Here is a 16,924-nt window from a genome sequence, read left to right as displayed (position 1 = left end):
GTTGTCAATTAAGCTCATGTACATGCTGCTCACTGTGCGAATGGTGGAGAAACAAGTTAACGTTCCAGGAAAATTGTTTATGGCCTGAGCATTCATTCAGGCTATTTTGTGGTGAACTAGCTGCAGCATAGCACAGAGTAAGAGGGAGCAACGTGAGTAATGCATGCATAAGGATGATTGTCAGCACTAAAACCCTCCTCCTGGTTATGATTGGTCATTTCTGATCAGGATTGGGGCATTTCTACAGATGGACCACTGAGAGGAGGCAGATGAGCTTACTTTTTTTCTTAGATTATCTGCCTCGCATTACTGTCTGGATGTAGTGACAATAATGCTTTGGATCTGAACAAAGTAAAATCTGCTGTGTGGTCTACACAGACACTTTGATGACATCTAAGCACAATCTAATAAGTAACACGTAATACCACACAGTCACAGCCAATGCACTCTAAAAGTCATCGTTGGGGATTTGAGAAACATCTAGAGTTTTAGGGAAAATCCACATTTATTAGATCATCAAAATATTGCTCAAAAGCAGTGATGCAGTTTTTCCAGATGTGCATTTAAAAAAAAACATAGCTGTGCAAAACTGGGCTGTAGGGCTCACCAGCTAACACTGTGGATGAAACTGGCGTCAAATCCATAAATCTGAGTTTAGTTTGGATAGGACACTCAGGTGTATACTGGGTCAACCCTTTCTCTCTTTGTTCAATAGTCCCACCAGTGCCAAGTGGGTAAAAATATACAAATTTTAAATATCTTACTGCAAGAAAATCTAGGAAATAAAAAAAATCATCCAGATGTTTTTAGATTTATTTTAACACCTTTGCAGCTGTTCGTCTCTGTACCCAATCAGGCCTCCACATGTAACAGCACACCAGCTCTCCCGTACGGTAAAGAACCATAGTGAGAGCAGGAGTGTGCTGTTTGGATGGGATTCTGTTTGTGTGTGAGCATGTATCGGTGCGCGCGTGGGTGTGTGTGTGTGTGTGAGCAGGCATAACTGAGGTTGCTGAGCCGTGGCCTTCTCAAAATTAATAAGGACTTCCTTCCTACCAGACAGTCAAACACCTGATCATTTACCAAGGAGAACGAAGCCCACGCATCCGTCAGAGCTGGCAGCCTCTAGCCTTCAATGAGGATCGGCTTGTGTTCTGTAGCTGCCCATCAATCAAAATGTTCACATGCCGGACATCCACGCACAAATCATGTTTTCTCTTTATGCTCCACCCCGACTGTGGGAGAGAATGTTTGTGTGTAAATTTACACTCGGAGAATCCTGGGTGGCGACTGCGTCCAGCACAAATTCAAAAAAAGGTTTCTCCACTAAGCTTGCTTTAAAAATGTTTGAGCCAAAATAAACCAGGTGAAATGTGCATTTTATGATGTGCCTAACCTCTTACTTCTCCTCCTTGAATATCAGATTATGACATTTTTTATTTATTTTTTTTTCCAAAAATGAATTAGAATGGCTGGTTATAAGTACAAAAAAAACCAAATCGTTAGCTTGCTGCCAAGATCTTGAGTTTATGTCTGAAAACAACTCAAGGCTCCAGAGGTAAAAATCCCCTTTTCACAACATCAAGTGTCGTCCTTTCTCAGCAACAATTTCATGCTGTTCACTTTTTAAGGAACAATATACTCGTAATTACTAATCAATTATATTTATTTGTGTTTTGGCCATTAAGGATGACGTCTCTCTACAGAATCCAATTCCATCAGAGCTTAAACTAAGTAGTTTAACACCAAAACTCCAACTTAAGTTTTCCCCTTGGTAGGTAATATTTGTTTTACTTTTTGACCAACATACAGAGAAATGTTGGTAACAAAAATGTGATGTATTTTTGTTCTGCAATTATATGTTTATCTGATAGCATAAAATCACAGCCTAACAGGACAACAACTGGTTACACTCACCAGCAATGTTTTTGTTACCTGACTCATAAAGAAAGTAAAATGATAGGATCTATTAAAACAAAATGAACCAAGACATTTTTCACTAAAAACAGAGCCGCTGTTGCTCTGGGCAACAGCAACAAAAAACAAAAAACATGTGAAAGGCCTGGAGTCGACAAAGCTTCACTTTACGTAAAGGAAATCTCCTCGAACAGTTTGGAATGCAAAACTTTATTAAAGATCATTTATCTAAAAGGAGTTGCACCTTTACTCTGCTTTTTAAAATGGACTGGCATTTTATTTGTAATTCTCTCTCTGTTTATTCGGCTCTCTGAAAGCGACTCAGTGATTCTGTGTTTACTTGTGTCTCTTTCCAGGACTAAGCTATTGGCAGAACTGCTACTGTAATTGATTTGTTAATCTGTTGCACGGTAATTATTATTGTCTCAGTGATTTCTGGTTGAAACCATTGATAGAAATATTCCTTCCCATAAAAACTCATCCTGGACCAACACGTCTCTGTTTTTTCTGACTACAGCCTGACCTCTCGACCCCCGGTGAGTTGCAGCAGATGGCCGTAAATACTGAGAAGTAATTCTTCTCCACTGCCACCATGCGCTTTATTTAGAGTTTGCTTTTAAATGAAGAAAAATATATCTATTAAAATGTACCCAGGGTATTGTACTTCTTGTACTCAGTCAAACACACAGAATATATCATATTTACTAGTAATAATCATGTTAAAAGTCGTATTAAATAAGTTACAAAACGTCATTTATGTCAGCAATACATTATCTACAGTAGATGAATTACACACAGACGGTTGTTTTTATTTCTGTTCATTTTGATGTTTTTCTGTTAAAAGCAGAACTTTATGGAAGGCACTTTCTATTTCACTGAATATGACTCTATAACCTGCGTAATGACTTGAAAAGCCAGGTGATGGTTATTTGCTTGTATGGTAAATTACAGCCAGGTCACGTAGCAAAACATTGGGCAAATTCAACCGTTTTTTCTGACTTGCAGACAAAACATAGTTAAGGGTGTGAGGTCATTCCTAACTCTGAAGGTAAATGTGATGCAACATTAAGCCTCCGTAATGAGAGTAATGGTCTCAGTCTGGCCATCGTACAACACAATGTTTTTCTAGTTTTATGATCTATTATCTCGTTTTTAGTCTGTGAAATACGATGCTATTTCTTTACTTACGTCACTGTTTATCACACTGATGTGAATCTGATTTTCTTCTTTTGTTGTTGTTGTAAAAAGTCAAATGGTTTTGAAACATTGGAGCCAGTAACGTTTTTACTAATGTGTATGAAGTCATAGTAACACCAGAGGATTTTGACTACAACTAAACCACACACCACAGATTCACACCGACTGATGTGTTTTTAATTAATGTACTTTAGTTTGCTTGAAGAGTTGATGAAACAAACAAGACATTTCAAGGACACAGGTATCTTGTCTGCAGGTAGGTGTTTCAAGACAAGAAGAAAATGTTTGGAGGATATCAGAATAATATATTGAAATCTACTTTGTAGAAGCAAACATGGAGAAGCAACATTTAGTTTTGTCAAGAACAAGAATCCAGAGAAACCCCTGCTTGTTTATCTACTTATTATCCAGAGAAACTCTTTATAGCTTATGAATTATAAAGTACTTATACTTATATAGCAAACCAGGACAGGAGCATCTAGTTTATATACTTCACTCAACCTAGAACCGGAATTAGAACAAACTTAGAATCCAGAGAAAATTCCTAATAGTTTTTCTAGAGAAACTACTCATTACCTTAGATCAACATTTAGCATTAAACTTTTAAGACCTAGAGAAACTCCTGTTAGTTTACAGATCTAGAACAAACTTAGAAAGTACCATCTAGTTTCATCAGAACAAGAATCCAGAAAAAACCCTACTTGTTTATAAATTACAGACTACTTATTCTTAAACATGGGGAACTAACTTGTAGTTTTGTATTTTTTTGTTTTCTTTATTTCTTTTGCTCTTTCCTTTGGTTTGTTGTTTTGTTCCATTTCCATCTAATTCATGTAAAGCACTTTGAACTTATAAATTTTTGTTGCTGAAAATGTGGTATATAAATAAAATGACCTTACTTTACCCCACCTGTTGGTAAAGATCACCGCACCAACGCGTTTGAAAAAAAATTGTCTTTTAGAGTAATATATATGGAAGTATCTACAGAACCAGTCTGTGAGAACCGATTTAACTCTTGTAGGAGTTGCAAATCTTGTTTGTCCGTCCCAGTAAGTCCAACTCAAGCCACAGGAACATCCGATCATAGACAATCAAAAACAAGTCCTCCCTGAACTGTTGTTTTATTAATGGAGTCTTCTCTTTGAATGTAGGTTTTCCACAGCAACAGCCTGACCAAATTTAAGCCCAGCTATTCTACAGGGCTACGATCCTCGGCTCTGTTTGATTAGAGCGAAGCACTGGAGGTCCAGTGCCGTGCTGTTTTCTTTACCTGGGCCCATAACTCTGAAAAACACACAAACACTTGGGTTGTAAATGACCTGTTCATCACACAGCGACAGGAGAGGTGATTCTGGACCCTTGGTGGGCCAGGTGTGCAGATGAGGACAGCTGTGGCGTGCCAAGACCCGTTGGCGTGGCAACGCAGGTTGGTGGAAAGTTCTGGAATCTGTCGCCGCCGGCAGAGCCGAGCTCCTGAGTGCGACCGGTGTTGGCTTTGCCTCCAGCTGTTTCTTTACAGACATGCTGAACGCCAGCAGGAGCCAGGGGCCAAGATCAGCCCGTCGAGTCTGGCCACACACAAGCCACTTAAGCGCACACATACACAGACCCACGGCCACAGTTATTGCAAGCTCACGCAGATAAAAACGGGTACGCTTCTGGCAACAGCAGCAACCAAATTTACCAAAGTAGTGAGAGGTTTTCTCACATTTGAGAAATCTTCAACCTTATTAGTGTGTTTGCTTCAGGATAGGTCAAGAATTATTTATTCATCGACGTGGCCTAGACAAAACCTTACGGAAGGGCAATCTGTGGTAGAGTTAGTAAATCCAATTATGTATTTTTTTCTTCTGCGTCACAATGATGTGGTGCTTTGCGTTGGTCTTTCAAACAGAATCCCAAAAAGCTCTGAAACTTTTGATAATTTTGTAATTCACTGTATGTGCAAAGACATGTTTTTGTACAATGTTTGGGTAGTGATTGCAATTTTTGAAGGTTTTTTTGTTTGTTTGCTTTTTTCTATTTTAAACATTTTTGTTTTCTTGACATTTACCCTGAATAGACTAAATTTGCTTAGTTGTGGGTAAAACTGTATTTCTTTTACAGAACTGTACAGTAAATACTGTATTTCTGTTCTTAAAAAACATACTTTCAATGTCTTCTTAAATATAACTGTAACTGCACTGTAGTTTAGGCTGATTATTGACTTTATGTGACTGTTTGTTTTCTACGTCATTTTAGTCAGTTTTGCTGCAATAACATTCTTCCAGCACTAATATTGAGCAAGTGTAAGTTTTTCCTGTGTAAAAATATACAAAACATGCCTCCATTTTTTTTTATTATTATTAATAATAATGTGACAATGCATTACAGAGTATGCTGTCTTTGACTGAAGAACCTTTGATGGTGGTGTCAGTGAATAATTGCTATGTTGAAACGGCCCACCGCAGCAAAATAAACTTACCATCCTTTGTTTTTCTTGTGTGGTCGACAGTAATTCATTGAGCAAAGAGTAATGGGAGGGAATTCTTTTGAGGCCCTTGTTTGCTAATTCATTACCTTCTCAAGACCAGGAAAAGTGGCTGCGGAAATTAAAATTTATTGAAATCTATTTCAGTGGTAAAGCTGGCAGTGTTTCTTGGAGAGTCAATTCCTCTTTGAAACTTTCACAGTGAGTTTTGGTCAACGGAGGAGGTGAGCTGCCTCCGCGGTCGGACCCAGAGGAGGAATGTGTAGGTTTTGCGGCCGATGGAAGCCATGGACTTAGAGGAACTTGTAGATTGGCGTGCTGAAAACAAAATATAAGCTGATCAGCAGTCTTTTATGTTTAAAATGAAAACTGTTTTTTTTTTTTTTTTTTCACTTTGTTTCCTGCAGGTGAGTGGCCAGGAAAGTGTCATGTCAGCACTAATGTTTCAGCGTTCCTGCAGAAAGGGAACGGTCAGGAAAGGTTGTTGGCTGTTTGACTATCTACAAGCTTGGACAAAATGTGCAACGATTCATAAACGTTGGTAAAGAATGTGAGAACGGGCAGAGTATTATGTTCACCTTCCAGATATCTTTATTTTGGACTGATGATCAATGAATTTTATGACTTTCATAGACCCACAAATCTGGAGGACATCCACCCTTGGCTGGAGAACAAAACAAAAGCCACCTCAGAAGTTAATCACATACAGTAGGTTTATTGTAATACATGTCTGAAGTTGGGTTTTACCACCCTGGTGCTCTTTGAACTCATTAAAGCGTTGACTTTCTTAGAGTTGCCATTCTGTTTCCATCACTCGACAGCTCTTCAGCAGAAACCAACAGTGAAAATGGCAGTCGATGCAAGAAGGCACTTAAGGAAATGTCAGAAAATACTAAAACAAAGTTGACCAGACAGCTTAAAGGGTTTGCAGTTTGTCATCTGGCGGCCATAAGTGGATAATGGTAAGTGTAGATGGTAAAGCCAGATTTTAGTGGTCTGATCTCAGTGACTTTGTAAAAGGTTTATTCATAACATATTTGACCGGTTGCTTAAGCCCTTGGTATGGACAGGGAATATTCCTGCAGCACTGGCAAAGTTATTGCCAAAAGCAATAACATTGCCATCAAATCGTTTCACAAAAGGAAAAAAATGTATTTTTTTTTCTTTATGTTGTTACAGTGTAAAACCCTATGTACTCTGAATGTTTTCAAGGTGATCCTCAAACTTCAATGTATTTTATTAGGATTCTATGAGTTTGACACCCCTGATGAATTACACACATATGGATGTTTGAAAGTCTTTATTTCTGTCAATAGTGAGGACTTTTCACTTGCAGTTATTGAAAACATGATATTCAAAATTAGAACATTACATCAGACCAATAAAAAGAGAAATTATTTTTAAATACAGAAATATAGATTTAAGTATATTTAATACCTGCTTATTAGAATACAGTCATATTCCAATTTCTTGAATATTTATTTCTACTAACATTAAAATACACACGTGGACTTTATAGATAGGTTGGACTGGATTTTGGGAGTTTTAATACAATAATCACTCCATACTTTTCAGTTTATTATTTGTAAAATAATATCAAATTTTATTTTCCTTTCACTTCTCAATTAAGCTCTGACTTGTGCTGGCCTATTTCATGAAAATCCCAATAAAATACATGGGAGATTGTGGTTGCAGGCTGACATGTGAAACAGTTTAAGGAGCATAAATACTTTTTGCAGAGTGCAATATGAAGTTTTTCCATTACTACTTGTCATCTTTGTACTGCATCACTCTGTCTGTTATTGGACAATTATCTCAAAGTCTCCTTGGATTAATTGTGACGCGACTGACTGAAAGCCTTCCTCTCCTGCGTCCCCTCTCGCTGGGTGCAGAGTTGGTGGATACGGTTGGCTGCAGTCATAACAAGCATTTTTCAAAGTAAGCTTGATTTGATGACAAGCTCAAACATATTGAATGCCCTGCACTGTTTCCAGGCCAAGTCTGAACGCTGTCCAATGGGGACCAATGAAAGAGAGAGGAGAATAGGGACAAATAGAAAGAGATGCTCTTAGACAAAGCATTACTAAATATAAAAAGAAAGAAAACTACTTTCTAAGTACCAACAGGGGAAGGTGTGGTTTCCTTCGGCTTTTACAACGATTTTTACTGAATTTGCTTCAAATTGTTATGTTGTCGCTACAATTTCAGTCTAGCAGATGGTTTTGTTTATTTGTGGTTGCTGTGCACTTACTGCTTTGCCAAAGCGTGTCCATGGCTAATAGACTTCTATTCTTTCTATTTATTTTATTTTCCTCTGCCCCTGCTGATGTTCTTAGTGGATCTTCTGTTTCCACACGCATGCCGACTAGCAGCCCTCTCTCTCACTTCGACAGCCGAAGCTTCCACCTCATCTGCAGGGGTTAAAGCTATAGAAAGGTGACAACAGTTTTCCTCCCTAGTTTGCCTCTCTGCACCACACTGAGCCTGACAAGCTGCTGAAAAATAGGACCAGGTTGCATTTCAGCCTCAAAAGAATGTGCAGCGGCTGTGAGTAACCCTGTGGTCTGCCTTGGCATGTTTGGTCTGGCTCCTCGAAATTTCATGTAGAGTGCCACTGAAGACAGAGGGCATGAACACCAAAGGAAAGTGTTGAGGGCGTTCCTACTTTTGACCAGTATTAATGCCAAGGCCTAATAGTAGCACCTTAATCAGTCTCCCTAATATTAGCACCGTGAATATTTTTACTACTGGGTGGTAGTTGGTAAGTTAGGATTAGTAAGTTAGTCATTTTTGTGCCATGGTTGTGTAAAGAACTTCATCTGACCGACAGTGCCGTTCAAAAGTTTTCTTACCCTTTGTGGAACCAACTCTTGCTGCAATTGTAGCTGAAAAGTCTACTGGGGTTTGTCTTTGCTATTTTTCCACCGTTCTTCTTAATCTCAGTCAGATTGATTGGATTAGATCTGCAAACTTCTGTTTGAGGTGTCGTCACAGGTTGCTCTGACTGAGCCACACTAAATACACTTTCCCATTACAGTTTTGGCTGCATGTTTAGGGTGGTATCCTTCCCAAAATGGGAACTTCCGTCCCAGGCTTCATCACATTTTCTGTCTGTGGTGAAGAAAATAATCCCCTCACCATGATGCTGCCCCTACCATGTTTCCCTACAGTGATGTCCAGTGTACAGATGTTTGCTTTTTTTTCCCTTTGAAAAACCTCAAATTTGAGCTTCTTTCATAAATATTTGTGTACTGCACAATAACTCAAGAACATCAAAATTTGTGAAATCCTAACAAACAGATTGTTATTTGTAGATCACTTCTGATGTTAAAATACAATGGTTGCATTGTATTTTAACTAGGGGTAAAAGGAGTTATTTTATTTTTGTAAAAAATAATTGCAGACCTGTATAATTTTCTTTTCACTGGCACAACTTAGTATTACTCCTTGTTAGTCTAATACAGGAAATCTACACAAAAGTTATAGAAATTTGTGGTTATAATTTGACGAAATGTGAACAATTTCAAGGGATGTGAATACTTTTGGAAGGCACCATATGTGGTGCTGCTATTACCTGAGCCTAACACACAAGAAAATCCCATAAAGTATTCCCAAAACATTCTTATGTCAACTTTTATTCTTCTTAACAGGAAAGTTTGCATGGTTGAGTTATTTTTTTTCCTCTGCACATCAGATATATTAACATCTTGAGCTATTGAAGCCATGTGGTTTTCTCATTAAATAGTATTCAGGAAATTTCCCATGGCTGGTTCCTCTATTATCAAAACCAGAATCACTCAGGGCTTATGGGGGACTCAAATAAGTTGCAGCTGCCTGGAGAAATGATCTAACAGGAATGGATATCAACTAATAGATAACTTGGACAATTTACCTGAAACGGTGGCTGATATTCAATAATGCCCCCACTGACTACATTTCTTCCGCTGCACGGTTGCGCTCTCTTATTACACCTGTGCTGAATCTGCAGGAAAACCTATATCCTCACTCAGAGGGGCGTGTAAGAGAAGCGTGTAAATTAGACGAGAAGCCGATCTCTGGTCAATCAAGCCACCCAGCATGTATGCTCACTGTAAATTAGGATTAAAGCTGATATCCCCAGCAAGGCCAATATTTTTTCTGCTTCACCACTAAATGTCGGCGATTTATCATTCAAACATCCTCAGGTTTTGTGTAGATACTTTTGGACCTCGGGTTCAGTGGGTTTGATCCTCAGCCAGACACAATATCAATTCCCGGCCAAATGTCCAAGCTGTGAACGCTTGTCTGAGAGTTACCGTAAATCCTTTTGCTCCCACCGCTAAGAAGCTCAGAAAGCCACAGCCCCCACTATTTGCCACCCCTGTGGTCCTCTCAGGTAGCCATTGATACTCCCTAAATTATGATCTTCGTGTATAGGAGAGCAATGCAAGAACAGAGCTGAATGGATAAAGGCTTACCTGTTGCCCCTTATTTTCCTCAGTGGATAAGGACTGGGGTGCTCAGTTGTCCTCTGTTTTGATTAATCTGAGTTTTTATTGGGAATGATAGTGATGATTAATGGCCCATTACCCCGCCTCTGTCATAGAAATGCTCAGATTTCATACATTTCCTGATCAGACTTGAGGTTTCTCTCACTACTCTATGGCAAAATAGTAGTGTATATACTGTATATTTACACATCAGAAGTATAACAACCCATTTACACAATTCCTCCATGGATATCATGTTGTTGTTCCCATGTTCTCACTGGGTTAGCTTAAACCTAGCATAAAAAATTTTATAAATTTCTTCTACCTAGGCTCCTTATTTGAAATCATTCCAAGAAGTACATTACGATGGTGGATAAAGTTTAACTTTCTTGTTAGACTTTAATAACCCTGTTACTCAAAATTAACAAACACTAGTATATATATAACATTTTCTTTAGATGTTTATTTAGAGGTGTCCAACACTCCCCCCACACCACCACCAGGTTCCCAGCAGGTTTCTGGGATCAAACATCAAGGTCTGTCTCTGGTCCTCGACCCCTGCCCAGGCCCCTGTGATGGGCAGGGCCGAGACTGAGAGGGCCAGCAGAGACAACACACCAAAGCTGTGTGTATCTGCACAGAGAGGCCTTTCGCTCGTTGCCATGTTGTTGCTCACCGCAGGACTGCAGTGTTTGCTTTAGAGCCAGTGCATAAGAGAAAGGCGGACCACCGGCACTCGCCACCCGCTGGGCGCAGGGCTGGACCTGGGGCTCATCTTTGTTGAAAATGGCTCTGGAACATGTCGCCGCCCACCAGGTGGTCTATATTTAGCAACAAACTGAAAAACCTCTTCATTCTTAAAAAGCTGTTTAGATTTCCACAGAGAAGGCGGTTCAGAGGAGGACGGGTGCTGATGCTGAGCTGCTGTGGTTTGAGAAGCACTTGTCTTTATTCCTGACTCATTTGGACAAGATATTTATGAATTAAAAACTGCTTTTTTAATCAGTTTTTAATTTAAAAAACTGATTTTTTTTAATTAAAATGTATTGAGACACGGCAGTGTCTCAATTGACACTGTTGTGTTTTGACACAACAGTGTCAACTGAGACAAGAGGAGTAAGATAGCATGTTATAAAAAACTGATGGATCAGTTCAGGTTCTTCCTGGTTTTTCTCTCATCAATCCATGAGATGTTGGGCATCATGGCCGTGGAGTAAAGATGGAGCCTTGCTGCCAACCTCTAATATATTCTCTATTTACTTATAAAAATTCATGCATGAAGTGTCTGAGAAAACTACGCTAAAGGCCACGTCTTGTTGGGGGCTGCACAGTGTTAACAGTGCAACAAGGAGGCCCTGGGTTCATATGGGCTCAATCTGCATGGAGGATCTCCTTAGATACCCCAGCTTTCCCCCACCATCCAGAAACATGACAGTTAGGTTAATTGGTTGCTCTACAATGCCCTTACAGGGGCAGTACGATGTAAAATCAACTTTTTTTAGATTTACATGATGTTATCAATATTATTCTCTCATCAAAAACATACCTGGGATGTTGCTTTAATTCTGTCATGCATGTTTGAGAAATCTGTGCAATCTCCCATGGCAACCATTGAGGTTGGTAAAACGCTTTGGTTAACTCCCCCACTCAGCTCCTTCAGACTAGCCAGCAGCAATTAGCAAATATTTGGTAGAACTCCATCTGCTGAGCTCATCATACGATCTATTTCTCATCCAGTACATTCTAAATGCTTAATAAATGAATGCTGTTGTGATGACTTCCAAAAGGCAGAGTGTTGGAAAAAGCAGGAGCTTCTTAAAGAAACAGAGGCACAATTTCAAGGCGTTAAATCGCAAAGTCAAATTTCTTTTAAGTCATGTTTGATATATACAGCATTTCTATAGTTTTGGTTTTAGTTTCTAACAACTGAAGGTGACATAATTTCTGGATTGTGCTATAAAATGGTTTTATGTGGCTGGACAAGACATAATGCTGCCCCTTTAAGGATGTTTGTAAGTTTGTGAACGTTGAGAGGAAACATGAGTGCAGACAGTCCTGACAAAAGCTACAACTATCCTTCCCCACAACCTGATGCAACAGCATAAAATATATTGTTTTGTGTTGAATCCCTACAACAAACAGAAGCAGCAGGAGTTCCATGCAATTATTTATTACAAACAATTTTAGAAAGACAATATTGCCGTATTTTGTTTATCGGGGTAACTGTGCCAAAATATTGGGCAATACGTCTCGATCCGTAATCTAATCAAACAATAAAATGCTGAGTTTTCTCTTTTTACTTTTAACACCTCTCAACATCTCATTGGAATTGAAAGGAAAGCAAATCCATGACAGAACATGCATATTACTTTTTTGGCTCTCGTGTGCCTGAATGTGAAACAATCCCCCTTTTCATGACCATAGTCTCATTCAGTGGGTGGTGAGAGCCCCACTGTGATTGGGGATGAGGAGGCTTAGTGATTTTTTTCTTCTTTTTCTTTCCAAGGTGAGCACCTCATAGGAGATGAATGTTTGCTGCCATTAGTAGAAGTGTAGGAGTGTCAGTTAACCCGACACTGGCACCAGCAATACTTAATACCAGATGGAGGGAGCTGTCCTTGAAGTCTTAACAAGCAGGCACTGAGAAACAAGCCTTTATTCACTGCGAGAGAACATAGAAAAAAACGATAACCTAGCAAGGTTACCACAAAGTGTACGTTAAATCCCACATAGGAAAGGGAGGAATAAAGGGAATTGAAAGGGGTGGGAAGGGGCAGAGGTCCAAAGTGGATAAAAACACAGTTTAGATGTTGCTGACTGTAATTTTTTTATTGCGTTCAAAATAGGCAGGAATATAAAACAAAGCAGTGGTTGTCACGCTAACGGGTCCAAATGCTTAAAAGGTGTCAAATTATTGTACCTCAGCTGGATACATCTGTGTTGGACGCCAGGGGGTGTGAAAAGAGCCAAACCCACCAGACTTGGCACATTTGTCCTTCACCGCTGGCACCGCCGAGCCAAGCTGTGAGGCTTCGGAGCATTGATAGAACCCTGACATTTTACTACCAAAAACTATGAGCTGATACAAGATTGTAGACTTCAAGACTGCCTCCTGGAAGAGTGGTAAACATGACAGCAAGTGCTTTTTCCCCCAACATGATGATGAACTCTGCTGAAGGGGGGCCAGTCTGGGAGCAGTTCATACCAGCAGCGAGACACGGAGGCCCGAACGTTTCCATTTTCAAGATTAAACAGATAAGATTGTATCACCTGAAGTACCAGGTTTGTCTTGGCTGTTATAGATACAGAGTTGAGGGCTATTACTTAGAATAACTTGACACCAAAAAAAACCCCACATCGACCAGTGAGGAAATCACAAGCACATTTAACTTAGTCTACAGAGGCACCTCACACAAAGATCCCTAAAGAGGTAACTTGTTGGCAGCTTTGATAAAATCCACTTCGTTTTCTTTTCAGGAACTTTATTGGAAATTGAGCTCAAAACCTGCCAACCTTTGCAAAAAAAAATGTTGAAACAACTGAGCTGCTGGCATGTTCGCTGATCTGGCACTTGCACCGACAAGTGCTGTTAAGTCTCCGTTAATTATCCACTTCTCATTCACAAGGCTAGCTTAAAGATGAGGTAAAACGACTCAATTAAGAAAGAGGTCACTGGACTTGAAACATATACCAAGGACATAAAACGGTGAAAGGGAACAGCAGTGGGATATCAAATCTTCTGAGGGCACTTTGGCTCTTCCACAACTGGTCCAGTACCAGTGTTCAACCATGCGGACAGAAAAACTAAGCAGAGGCGAGCCTGTTAGAGTCAGCCAAGTTAAGCACGGAAATAGTTCTTTCCTGTCAACCCAAGAGTCTGGCAGTCACCTTTGTGAGGTCGCCCCCTCATTTCGGTTTTGAACCATCTGCCGAACTGTTCAGCCTTGTCAGGCATGTTTCGAAAAGATTCACCTGCTGGTGGACCTTGATTAGTTTTTTTAGACTTGATGTTGCAATAACATCTTTTGCAATAGTAATTAAAAATAAGTTATTTGAAAAGAGAAAAAAAATAGACTAAGGTATTAATCAGCCAGTGCTGAGGACTTGAGTCTATAAATGATGAGATAAATTTTACCTTGCTTCAACAGTTCTGGTTACCTATTATAGGCCATTCACACATTTCCTACCCACCAAGTAGAGGTATTCAAATCCCTTGAACTGACTTTGCATTTTTTGTCATATTGCAACCACAAACCAATAAACAGATATCTACCAGAGACTACTATGCCTTTATTGGCACAAAGACAGAACTTCAGTGGAGTAATTGCACTAGGTTGCCTTGTTTAATAATTTAAATGCCTGCCTTATGAGCAGATGAATGCGGCAGCGTCAGCCATCTAGAAATTATAGTAAAAGTCGAAAAGGACATGAGGAAGCCCAAAATTGTCTTTCATGTATCTTGGCTGATTTAATTTCCCACCATGTCACACAAGTAGACAGTGTGTTTAAGTTGTTGCCTTAAATTACATTCACAAGTGTGTCTCTAATGAGCTCAAATGTTTTGAAATACATCATCGTCTGGGCTTTCCTAAATTGTTTGAAATAGTAATGGTGGGGTATGCAAACCTCTGGGCTGGCATTCCAGCTAATAGAAATAGTTGTGGTAATCCTAACTAAGAGACAACAGGAAAAGTTTGCTGTTTTATTGTTAGACAACGAGGAAAAACATTTTGGTTTTTTTTCTATCTTCTATGTGTTTGTTACGCTCAAACTGTATACATCTATTTGACATGGACAATAAGGTTTCCAACAAATGATCCGACAAGATGTCCCATGGCGTCCTGTCTTCACTCACTTCACAACCAATAATGTTTGCCTTAAGTTCAGCGAGGACATGAGCAAGTGTGTCTTTGTATTAAAGTGCCAAATAAAATGGGAGAAGCCCAAAACATAATAGTAATGCAAATAAACGGAGTAGTGCCTTTGATCCAAATAGGCAGGCAGCCAACTGGGCATCAACAAGGCCAGAGAAGCAGTCTCATTTTTCCTTTTGACAGGAATGTCTAAGTAAGTAAGTGTGTGTCCTTAAAGTGGAGTTTAGATTGTCAACAGATGAAAATATACTGCGTTAGCATTTCTACATGGCTGTTCAGAGGCCAGGAGACACAAATCCCAACTCTGTTGAAATGCACTGGCCCTGCGGCCCACATCCCACCCAGCCTTTTTTTGTACAGGAAACGGCAAAGAAGCTAAACTTAATTGGTTTGGCATTTAGCTATAGAATCATTGGGGGATACGAGATTGTGGTGACAGATTAGTCGAGACAAACACAAAAGTTATGGTGGTACATGATTATCCAAAATTTGGGGATTATTTAAATCAGTATGGCGTAAATTTGGAAACAAAAAATAAATCTGGACTGAGCAGCAGATGTAAGCCGTAGAAGGGGCGTGTGTGATATAAACAGTGTATTGCAAACCAACGCTTGTTGCGTCAGTGGAATTCAATCAGATATTCCCTGGATGGGAAGTTCTGACTTTTCCAAAGGTGCTTCTGTCATTGGCTTAACTGGGGTTAAGAAATGGTTGTAAATCCAAGACACGCTCCACTGAGGAGTCTGTGTTCAACATATTTCTCAATGATCAGAAATCCTCTGTTAGAACATTTCCGATGGATGCTGGCCTTCACTTGACATGCACCGTCATTTCCAAATACCACATAGCATTTCGTAATTCATTTTCCTATTTGACTTTATGTAACTGCTGACTATGTTTTATTTCCAAATCAATTAAGAAAGCCTGTCTGTGACCAGTTGTTTCATTTGTTCATCGGGTTCAGTAAAGAATGATCCGTCAAGAAATGTCGTCAAATATTCTCTCTGGTTGACATCAGGTGGGGCGGTCCATTTTAGATGATCTCATTCTGAAAATATGAACGTTGACGATTAAATAGTAGGCTTTGATAATTTCTCAGAGGCCATGTCTGTTATGCTTAAAGAGACTCTCTGTATGATTCTTGGCCACAGCCTTGTTTTCTGTGCAAATTACACACAAAGAAAGCTTAAGAGGTGTTTCTCAAGGGCTCAACAGTTTTTTATGCTTTCACTCCACTGGCAAATCTGCTGTGGAAAAGTTGAACTATACTTGAAAAGCTGTGTTCTCTGTGGTTTGGGAGCTGAGGTGAGCATCGATTGCTCGAGTCCTGCAGCAGCATCCCAGAAAGTCCCCCAGAGGAGCTAGTTAGAAGGACAGGTGGGGAGCCACTTCAGTGTCACTTCCAAGCAATGCCCTCTAGGGCTGGTGGTGTTAGAAACCTGCACGCCCAGAGACCCTTCAAAGACGGCTGGAACATATGTTCAAACAATGCCATATCCTTCTAGAGAGGTCTCGTATTGAAACGAATATGCTTTCGATCTATTCGGTTTCAGAAAATCCTGAAAAGATTTCCACATTCCAGGTCTCCTAAAAGCCAACTTTATAATTCCTTTGACCCTGTGAAGGGTCAGGGGTTAGTTGAAATTTTTTTTTACTCCTTTAACTCTACGATTCTCTGCTTTTTCTTCTCAAGATGTCTCAAATCATTTTAAGCTATCAATACAATCATTCTGCTGTTATTCTGTCAACTTACGGACATTTTTCTTTCCATTTATCCATTATTTTCAATTATTACAGCTATTAATGTGTTCTGTCTCAGGTTTTCTTTTAAGTTCACTGAAAGTGAACAGAAACTTTACAAAGTTATTTTATTTTGCGTACTGACTTACAAAAAAAATCCTTCTTTATAATTTATAAGTATATGGATATGCTGCCCCCTTGTGGTACATGAGGGATGATTAAATCTAAACCGCTTAATATTTGCATTGTTATGTAAT

Source organism: Xiphophorus hellerii, chromosome 2 (assembly GCF_003331165.1).
Source record: "Xiphophorus hellerii strain 12219 chromosome 2, Xiphophorus_hellerii-4.1, whole genome shotgun sequence".
Classification (NCBI taxonomy): domain Eukaryota; kingdom Metazoa; phylum Chordata; class Actinopteri; order Cyprinodontiformes; family Poeciliidae; genus Xiphophorus; species Xiphophorus hellerii.
This window is presented reverse-complemented; position numbering follows the sequence as displayed.